At 58.2% G+C, this 9,979-nt stretch overlaps 1 protein-coding gene across 1 annotated transcript in view; it reads left to right on the top strand.

Annotated features, from left to right (window-relative positions):
• The first annotated feature begins 692 nt into the window (after positions 1–692).
• Positions 693–9,979, top strand: part of FAM222A (family with sequence similarity 222 member A) — a 55,714-nt gene continuing 46,427 nt past the window's right edge. The window contains exon 1 of the mRNA XM_081252709.1: positions 693–772. The gene's annotated coding sequence lies outside the window, so the exon portion shown is untranslated. The remainder of the gene's footprint in view (positions 773–9,979) is intronic.

Raw genomic sequence — 9,979 nt, 5'->3', positions numbered from 1 at the left:
AGTACACCATCCTCCGGGCCGTCCTCACATCCGCCCAGCGCCACCCGGACCGGTTATTTCTCGGCGCCGAGGCCCCCAGGGCTGCACCCGAGCCTCCACCGCCCGCTGCCGCCGCCGCGGCTGCCGCTGCTCTCCGGCTTCCCCTCCCCCCACACCCGGGGCTCCGAGCAGGAGGAGGAGGGGCCGGTGCATTCTCGCCGCCTCTCTTTGCAACCTGCGGGGGCCGGTGCATGCCCAGCGAGGAGCCGGGCCGCTGCAGGTGCGTGCAGCCTCGGAGGAGGCGACACCCCCCACCCTCGGGCGAACCGGGGGGCTGCAAGCCACGGGCGGGCGGTCGAGCGAGAGGAAGCAACAAAGACAGGCTGCAGCTGGGGCCGGCGAGAGGAGCCGTGGTGGCCGGGCTCCTGGCGCGGGCAGAGAGGGCGCCCCGGGGAGCTGCAGCCCCGAGCGGGACCCCGAGGGGAGGCGCAGCGCCGCCCGCCGGACGCTGTGAGCACAGGACCCCGGCGAGGATGCGCCGCCTGAGCGCCCGCGCGACCCGGATCCCGGGCGGACACGACCCCCGCTGAGCCGAGAAAATCCCAACCCCCGACTTCGGACGGCGTGGGCCGGCGCCTGGATAGACCACACCGACAGCGTCTCTTCCCATCCGGAGAGAGGCATCGGCCCCCAAAGGGGGCTTCCTCAGGCAGCCTCTGCCGCCTCTGCATGGCTGCGACCCGGCGATCGTAGCCGCTGAAACCTGGTGCCCTTCGACGGCCTGGCTGACTAGGTGAGTTCCGCGGGGCGGGGTTCCGGGGTGAAGCTGGGGGCACCCTCTGGCGTCGGGACAGCCAGATTGGAAATAAAGAGGCCCTGGGCTGTTGGGGGATCCTGAAGCAGCAGTGGCCCTTGTCTGCCCCTTTCTCCCCGCGCACAACTTGTCTAGACCGGCCTGTCGGCCAGAGTGGACACGGGGGGCTCGTTGTGAGGACTCCGGCAGAGCCCTGGGTGGCGCGTCTGCCGGAGAGGAAAGGTCACCCCACCCCTAAAGCCAACAGACAAAGGTAGCAGCTCAATCACCCGAAAATTCCCCGGGAGTTCTTGCGTCTTAGAGGGGTTGGGGGAGCACCCAGGATGGGACACCTTGGGCTTCTCCCGAGTAGCCTCTGAAATCTTCAAGGGACATTAGCTCAGAGGGGGACGTTGTGTCCCGACCATGCAGGTGGCTGCGTTGAGGATTGTGCCCTCTGAGGCTGGACTGTAGCAGGATTCACCTTACCGCCGCGTTCCTACAAAGAGCTCGCAGGGACGATGGTTTCCCCAGTGGGGTCACGGCGTGACGTCACTGCCAGACCTCTGACGTCGCTGCGGTTGCCGTGGCGACGCGACTTGTCCTGACCCGAGGCCGGAGGGGGCGGGGTCGTGGTAACCTGGGGCGAGGTTGGATGCCTTTGAGTAGTGGAGGGGTGAAAGCAGACTTCCCCCACCTCCAACTGCAGTCCTCTGACCTAAATCCCCAGCGCCCCGATGGGGTGGGGGAGGGAGGCAGTGCCAGCTGTCCCTGCTGATGCTCCTCCCCCCAAAGACAGGTGTTTAGCTTTGCCCATATAGCCTGGCAGTGCCTGGGGGCACAGGACTCCCAAGCAGAGCAACTTTCTGCTTTCAAAAGAGGATGCTACAGAGGAGAGCTCCCTGAACCCCAACCAGCAGGCTGAAGTTCCCCCCAGGGTCCCCAGAGTGATGTGGGCCCCCAGCCTTAAAGCAGGCTACTTCTGCTCAGGGAAACAGGGGTGACCCACCCCCAGCCAGGGAAGGTGCAGGGGAGCTGCTGCTTGCTGCCCCTCCAGTCCAGGGGTTCCCCCTGCTGCTCGATCCCAAGATGGCAGGGCCTTGGCCAAGCCTGAACTCTTGACTGCCCCACTCTCCTCTTGGTGTTTAAGATGATTTGACAAGCACAGTGTGGTGCTCATTAAGTGAATGGAGGGTAAGTCAGGCCCATCAGCGCCAAGGTCTGAATAAAGTGTGCCCCTGCCAGGGGCCAGCTTTGATGGGGGTCAGGCAGCAGCCCTCTCTTCCCCACCACACCCCAGCCCTGGCCCTGTGCCTTGTGAAGGCTCAGAGCAGCATTCTGCTGCTGGCTCTTTGATTCCTCTTCTAAGTTCCTTCCAGCAGTTGCTGCTGGTGTCGGATGTGGGTGAAACTGCTGTGATCACATTTCTAGGAAAAGGTTAGAGAACTGTGTCATTGCTTAAGCAGTGCGGGGTGGGGTGACAGCAGAGGGGACTGTGTGGCAGTCATTATGAGAAGCCAGGCCCCAGTCTCTACGTAGTGAGCTTTTTTTTCCCCCCGTTCTCCTGCCAGGCTATCTAGCTAGATTTAACAGGTCGATAAGTATCAGTGGAGCTGCTTTGGGGGGCTTGGCAGGGAGATGATATTTCCAGCTGAAATGGTGTCGTTAAACACACAGGCTTCCAAGGACGGAGCAACGGCAGATGGGGGTAGAAGCGGGAGAGGTGGGCAGAAGGGCTGTTTGCGCTGCCTCTAGAAGCTTCCCAGTTTAGAAACAAACTCGGAGTGCGCGCCAGAGATCCACAAACACAGGCAGTCGGAGGTCCTCCGTGGAGTATTTACACTTCCACAGCCAAGGCAGAGGGAGAGGCTGTCAGAATTGGGCAATTCCTTCTGTTCCCTTCCCTGGGCTTGGCAATAGCACCAGGCGACAAGCAGGAGGGAGTGCCAGCTTACCCGGCGTCTCCTACGTGCCTGGCATTTTACAGGATCTCAGTTACTCTTTGGAGTAGCTTATGTGCTGTGGCCCACTTTACAGATGAGGAAACTGAGGCTCAAACAGAGGAAGCAACAGGTTACAGGTGCTCAGCCAGGCAGCTGCAGAGGTTCAGCTCTGAACTGCCTTGGCTCCTGAGTCCCCAGGTCTTCCCACCCCCTTCCATGGGTGGAGGGAGGCACCCCCACTTGTTGGACAAGGGTCCCTGTAAGACTCAGGGGCCATCTGCTATGGAGGCACTGCGATGCCTTCCCACACTGAAACCCGGGTTTGAATCCTGCTTCCCCATTACCTACAGGACAGTGTTGAGCAGAGTAGCAACTTCTGTCCTGGCCTTGTGAGCAGCCTGTTCCCCTCACCTCCAGCACCCCTTTCTCCAATACTGGGGTAAGAAAGGTATGGCATGAAACCTCCCTGCCAGGAAGGGTCAAGAGAGCGAGCCCTAGGCTCCTTGTCACCTGCCCTTCTGGGCTTACCTCGGGGAGGGGTGTGAGTCTGCCCTCAGCCATTCTGGGCACCCTCTTGATTGGCCCTCAGCTGGTGGGGAAGTCAAGGATGTTGATGGTGCAATGATAGCTTTGGCTCCCAACCCAGCCTGAGGGTCAGGAAGGGCCCTATAGCGTGGGTACCATGTGAGTCTCAGAAAGGACAAATAGAGACCTGCCAGGCAGGGGAGTGGAAAAGTGTTCTGGGCATTAGGAGTGGCCATATAGCAAGCCTGAGTGCTGGAGTGTGCTGTTGAGGGGAAGAGGTGGCCCTGGGGTGGGTGTGTCCTGGAGGCTGAGGTGATGGGAGAGATTTAAGCCCGGAGAGAGAGGATCCAGTGTGGGCTCCCTTGACAGTGACGGAGACCCTGGACATCCCTTCCAGTCCGGGGCGGGGGTGGGGGGGTGGAAACCTTCTCAGCTCTCTGAGCAGTCTCCTCTCTCAAGGTGAGCTCCCTGCCTTCCACCCGCAGTAATCCTCATCACAGGTCTAATTCCATATAAGCTCACCCACGCCCTATCCCTTCTGAGCTTCACAGTTGCTCTGGACCGGGGCTGCACGGGGCTGGGTTTCTTAACGCCCAGTGGCTCGTGATTAAGAGCCAGGCTGTGGAGTGGGTCCACCTTGTTGGCTGTGTGACCTTGGGTGAGTAGCTTTGCCTCTCTGAGCCTCAGTTTCCTCATCTGTGAGAAGAAGCAGATAATAGCATCCACTGCCCAGCCTCGTGTTAGGGATTCAGTGAGGGCTGAGCACAGGCGATGGCATACCAAAGCCCTCCATAAATGCACATTCTCATGGCCACTGGTAGCCTCATCCTCAGAACAGGGCCTTGAATGGCTCTCCCAGTCCCTCTTGGAGCCAAAGATCAAAGACCCTAGGGCAGGTCAGGGACCCGCACCCTTCCAGCTGCCTATGCCGTGTCTCCCACCCACCTTCCCAGAGCACCCCACGTGGTGAGCACATGTGGCTCCCATGTGAGCCGTTGGAGGCCTGGGGCTTGGCCAGGGGCCCCCCTGCCCAATCTCCCTTCTGCCCCCTCCGCCTTCCAGTCCCTCACAAACCGGAGGAAGCTAGCGGAGCAGCTCATATTCATGGACCGTAATTCAATCGGGCGGAGATTCCTCTGGGCTCGGGGGCGGGGGTGAGAACGGGGAGGTGCACACAAAAGGGCCGCCTTATTACCTCCCGCGGGCCGGGGATTGCTGCTCTCCCCCAGCAGCGGCCGGAGCCGCCTTTATTGTGTTAACCCATTTGCGAGTCAAGAGCTATTGTGCGCTTTCTCTGCCTTGTGCGGGGCGGGCTGCGGGAGGAGGGCTGCGCGCCGGCCGGTCACCTCTGCGGGCGCCGCCCACCGCCCTGATTGGTTGCTAAGTGATTTGCATCCAAGGTAATCACTTTTATCTCAGAAGGATGTCGACTATAATTATAAGCTACTGACATCTTTTGAAATCTGCCTAATGACTATTTTAGTCTGCACGGGCTGGGGGTGGGGAGGGGGATTCTGGAGGCTGGAGGAGTGGGGTGAGGGAGGAGGCTGGAAGGGGGGAGGGATTCCTTCCACCTGGGCCGTTGGTTGGTTGGTTAGTTGAGAAATATCTGAATGCCTACTGCGTGCCTGGAACAAAAGGCCGGGGTGGGGGTGGGGGGCGGCGCGTGGCGGGTTGCATTCCTAGGGGCGGAGTTAGTACCATTTTAGAGATGGGGAAAATAGAGGTCCTGGGGATGAGCCACCTGCCCAATAAGTGGTCGGTCGGGACCTAAGTCTCTCTGACCCTAAATTCATGCGCTGGCCACTGGAGTGGGGTGTAGACAGACATAATAATAGTAATCATTCCTGTCTGATACCTCCCAGGGTTTATGTCATAGCCCTAAGAAATGCAGATGCTATTACTACCCCCATTTTACCAGGGAGGAAACAGGGGCACAGAGAGATTACATTACTACCCAAAGTCACACAGCCAGGGAGGGGCAGGAGTGTGAGGTCTGTTGATGGCCAGAAATAGGGGTGCAGCGTGGGCAGTGAGAAGGGTGAAAGGGCAGGCATGGGTTCCAGCTCCCCTCTCCCTCACCCCTTTGTGTTTCCATTTGGTAGACAACGGGCATCAGCCTGGGTGAGGGCACCCTGCTGGCCACTGTCTGGGTGGCAAAGCTCTAAGGAATCAGATGGCCGGCAGCCTCCATGGGGAGTAAGATGAGTCTGCAACGGACTCGAATTAGAGACAGAGCCGGAGCAGGGCTGGAGGAGAGACACCGAGGAGGGGAAGACTACAGCTGGTCGCGGAGGGCTTCCTGCAGAGGAGGCTTTTGCTCTGGGCCCTGAGGACTGGGTGGATCTGCCCAGTATGGAGTGAATGGGGATGTCCCTAGGAGGGAGTTTGAGAACCCAGGGGCTTGACCAAAGGGGCAGGGGGAGCTTATAAGAGGGCAGAGGTAAAAGGGAGTTAAGCTAGGAGGATGTGCAGTTAAGCTAGGAGTGTTGCGCCAAGTACCTGACTTGTCCAGGGGAAGAGCAGCCAGAAGCCAGTGAAGGTGTCTGGCAGGGAGGGGTGCAATATGATCTGGGTGCCCGTAGGTCAGTCTGGCAGCCTCTGTAGGGGCTTGGGCGTTGCAGACTGGGACGAACCTTGGCTCCATTCTCGCTGGCTGTGTGTCCTCAGACAAGTCACTTTGCCTCTCTGGGCCTCACTTGCCTCATCTGTTCAAGGGCGTAATAGCAGTTTTCTCACAGGCTTGTGGGTGGGATGAGCTTGGGTGTGCGGAGTGCTTGGGGGAGCTTGACAGAGTCTTTCAGAGCTAGGTGGGCTCAGGCCCAGGACCAGCCAGTCATCCTGGCCTCACAACAAACCAGCATCCCGGCCACAGCAGCTGTTTGGGGCCCTGGGAGCCCCTGCCATTGTGCAGAGGGCACAGGGGACAAAGGCCTGGGAGGTCAGGGGGTAAGGCCGAGGCTGGCTGTGAACAGGCTCCTGAGGATGGGGACTTAACGACTCAGAACTTACTGACCTAGAGTCTGTGGGGCAGGGGGCCGAGGAGGGGAGGAGGAGGGAGGTCCAGCCACCAGCTGTCTGCTCCAGGGTTCGCTGCCAAGGCAGGGGCAGCTGCCCCGCAGGGTCCAGGCCTGAGCTTGGCACTGGTAGAGGCAGAGGTGGCAGAGCCTCCTGGCCTGCAGTCCCCAGGCCTGAACTGGGGGCTTGGCTTTGCCCCTCAGCATCTGCGTGACCTCAGTCTCCTCATCTGTCAGATGGGCCAGAGGTCCACTTTGGAGGGCAGCTGTGAGGCTTGGCAGGAACTGACAGCAAGCGGGCAGTAAACAGGAACTGCTCTTTCTGCTCTTTATTCATCCGTTCATTCCGGGAGATTCACCGCTCTGTGCTAGGCTCCCTGCCAGGAGCTGGGGATGCAAAGATGAACAAGCCCAGTTGCCTTGAGAGGTGGTGAGGCTTTAGACACACCATCACAGTACAATGGGTAGGTCGCCACAATATAGGAATTCACGGTGTGCAGGCACTGTGCCAGAGGCGGGGTGACAGCAGTGAACAAGCCAGACATGGCCCCTGCCCTCTGGGGCCCCCAGTCTTCCAAAAGCACGCTAGGAAATCAGAGGTGGAAATGACTACTTCCAGCTGTAGTATTCAGGGAGGGCTCCCTGGAGGAGGAGGCACTTTCTATTGCTAGCTTTGGGGGCTTCTGTCTAAACACCTTCACCTATTATGGGAATCACAGGACACGGCTGGTGTCTGCTGTGTACCAGACAGAGCTTTCCGCTTTGGCAACCACATCCTCATGTGGTTCTGGGAAGGGTGTTTTTGTCCCTGTTTGTAAACGGAGAAACTGAGACTCAGCAAGCTTTTGTCCCTGTTGTGTAAATGGTGAAACTGAGGCTCAGCCCAGGGCCACATGGCAGGTGAACAGAATCCCCTTCGTTATCCACACAAGCTTTTGCCTGTCCTCTGCCTGTGAGGGTGCTGGTCTGGGTGGGGCTGTCACAGGAGGATCCTTGGGCAGGAGCTAAGGGGACCAGTTCTGGGCCAGCTGTTGCTTTCATGAGCTCACAACCTTGAGCAATTCACCTCCACTCTAGCCTGGCCTCAGCTGTGTCCTTTGTAAGATGTCAAGGATAGCAAATCCGTGGCAGGTCTGGCTTGCTTTACACTGCTGTGCCCTTGGCAGACATCGCCAGTCAGTTGCTGCCCTCTTCCCCCACTGAGTGCTTCCCCTGACCTTGGGTTCTTGCCAGGGAGGGCTCTGGGCAGGTGGCACCAGCCAATCAGTGGGGCCTATATGCTGAAGCCTGCTTGCCTGCCTGGCCTCAATAAGCTCAGGGATCCCTTTAGCCCATCTTTGTACGGTTCAGAGGACCAGGGTACCAGAGCGAGGGATTTCTGGGGAATCTCCTCTGAGGATATGGGTTGTTCTTCAGCCATGAAGACTGTTGAGGTGTGAGAGAGTCTGTTACCTTCCTCCAACTCCCAGAGTTGCACAGCCCATCACATGCTCAGCATGGAGTGCTGTAAGCAGATTGTAGATGCTTTCAGTCTGGATAATAATAATAGCATTTATTGAGCTCTTCCTGAGAGCCAGGTCCTTCCTGGGCACCCTCTCTTTCATCATTCGCCAGAGCACCTGCAGTGTGCCTCTCAGCACTCCTAGGAAGAAGTCTTAACCCATTTTAGAGATGTGGAAACTGAGGCTGAGTCATTAAGCAGAGCAGGGTTACATACTTACTCAGTGGCTGAGCTGGCATTCAAATCCAGGTCTTGAAGTCCACAGCCTGGGACAGACCGGGCAGCCTTCCTGGAGGAGGTGTCATTAAAGGCCAAGGCCTTAAAGGCTGGTGGACTTCTGACAGGCAGAGCTGGGCCTTCTGGGAAAGGGAAGGGAGTCCTTTTAGGTGAAGGGAACAGCATGAGAAGCAGCTCAGAGGCCACAGGCAAGAGTGTTTAGGTTGAGGGTCTAGTGTATGGCTGGATGTGGCTGGAATGTGGGAGGGGACGGGGCTGTGGAGGAGACTGTGGTGGTCTTGGTATTTAGACTTTGCCCTCCCATGGTAGGGGACTATGGCAGATCTTAGAGCAGAGGAATGATCCAATCCTGTCTAAGTGTATTTATTCAGCGCCTCCATGAACCCAGGGTGAGGTCAGCTGGTGCTTGGGGCTACCTCTGATCTACTGGAGGCTTTAGCCTAGAACCTTGCCTGGCACATAGTAGGTAGGCATCCAAGAAATGTTTGTTGAATGAATCAATGAATGAAAATGCTTACCGGGCTGAAACGCTCCTGGTGTTCCCGTGGGCCCAGCTGCAAGGAGGAGAGAGGCCAGAGTCTCTCTCTCCAGGAAAAGTTGAACACCAGGCCTGGGGGTGAGGGCTGGGGGAGGGAACCAGGCAGGTACCTGGGGCAGGGACTTCCCGCCCTCCCCAACCCTGCTGCGTGTCCCCAAAGCCCTCCTAGACCTTCCCCCAGGGCTGTCCCCAGGCGTGGCAGGCAGCCTGGACCCAGCGCTTGGTGGGGATAAAAGATGAAGGTTCGTGACCATTTTTTAACTCAATAAAGGGAGAGACAAGCTGCAGGCTGCAGGCCGGAGATATAATTAGTTCACAGCAGTGGCGCTTTCTTGATTTAGCTTCTAAGAGAACAAGACAAGGATGTTATACCCAATTAGCAGTAACATCCAGTCGGGGCCTCAATAGGTGAGATAACAAGCTATTTTTATGACTTTTCTTTCCCAGCTTGGAGGGGTTGAGGGGAAAGGGGGTATCGGGGCCTTATTTCTTTTCATGGGGGAACAATTATTAGTGAACGTGGGATTTCCCAAAGCCAAATGATGCATTTATTAACCCAAATTAAGCAGGCATGCCAGTGTGGCAGCTGGGGTGGCATTTTGAGGCCAGGACTAGTGGAAGGGGTTCAGGCCCCTCACCTCCACTTTGGAAGCCCTTGGAAATGGCTCCAAGTGCAGAGGGTCCCTTGGTGTGGCAAGGGGAAGCCCAGGCCCTTGAGATATTCTTAGTGACTGCCTCGATTTCCCTCCCTGCTTCCAAGAGGTACAAAGAGGCTTTGCCAGTTCCCCTGGGGATGAGGAAGGAGCCAGTTCTAGCCCTCGGCAGCTCTTCCTGGCACCACCTGATATCCTTTCTGCCAACTGGGCCAGAGGTTCTGGCTCCTCAACCTTGAACCTGGCATTGCACTCTGCCCGCTGGACCCCCATTATGGCTCGTGCTTCCCGACCACACTCCTGCCTGTCCTGGGTCCCAGCCCCAGTCTCTGGCAGGGGCTGAGTGGTGGTTACCTCCCCCCCTCCACCCTCATTACCCACACAGCCGGGGCACCCAGCACTGGCCAAGTCTCCGCTGGGCAGGGGAGCCCTGCCAAGCCCCACCCCAGCTGCCTGGCCACACTCCGACTCCTGGCGAGGGCTGGGGGATGCCCAGAGAGGGAGCTGGCATGGCTGTCTCAACACACCGTCATCTTGGGCCACAAGCCCAGAGCAGGTTCGTGGGCCTCCAACCGTCCTGCAGAATGTGGCCCCGCCCTGCCCCAAGTCCCATCTCCCCGTCAGTGTGGAGCCCCGTGCTTGTGGCTCACACAACTGACAAATCCAGCCATGCAAAGTGGGAGTTTAATTGCAAACAGTTTTTATGGATCATGGGCCCATCTGTGCCACCATATGCAAAAGGGAAAAAAAAATTCCCATAAAAAAGAAAAAACGTTTCTCCCTGCCCCATCCC

Source organism: Mesoplodon bidens (assembly GCF_964165515.1).
Source record: "Mesoplodon bidens genome assembly, chromosome: 13".
NCBI lineage: Eukaryota > Metazoa > Chordata > Mammalia > Artiodactyla > Ziphiidae > Mesoplodon > Mesoplodon bidens.
Note: the sequence above shows the minus strand (reverse complement) of the source record. Positions and strands in the feature narration are given on the sequence as shown.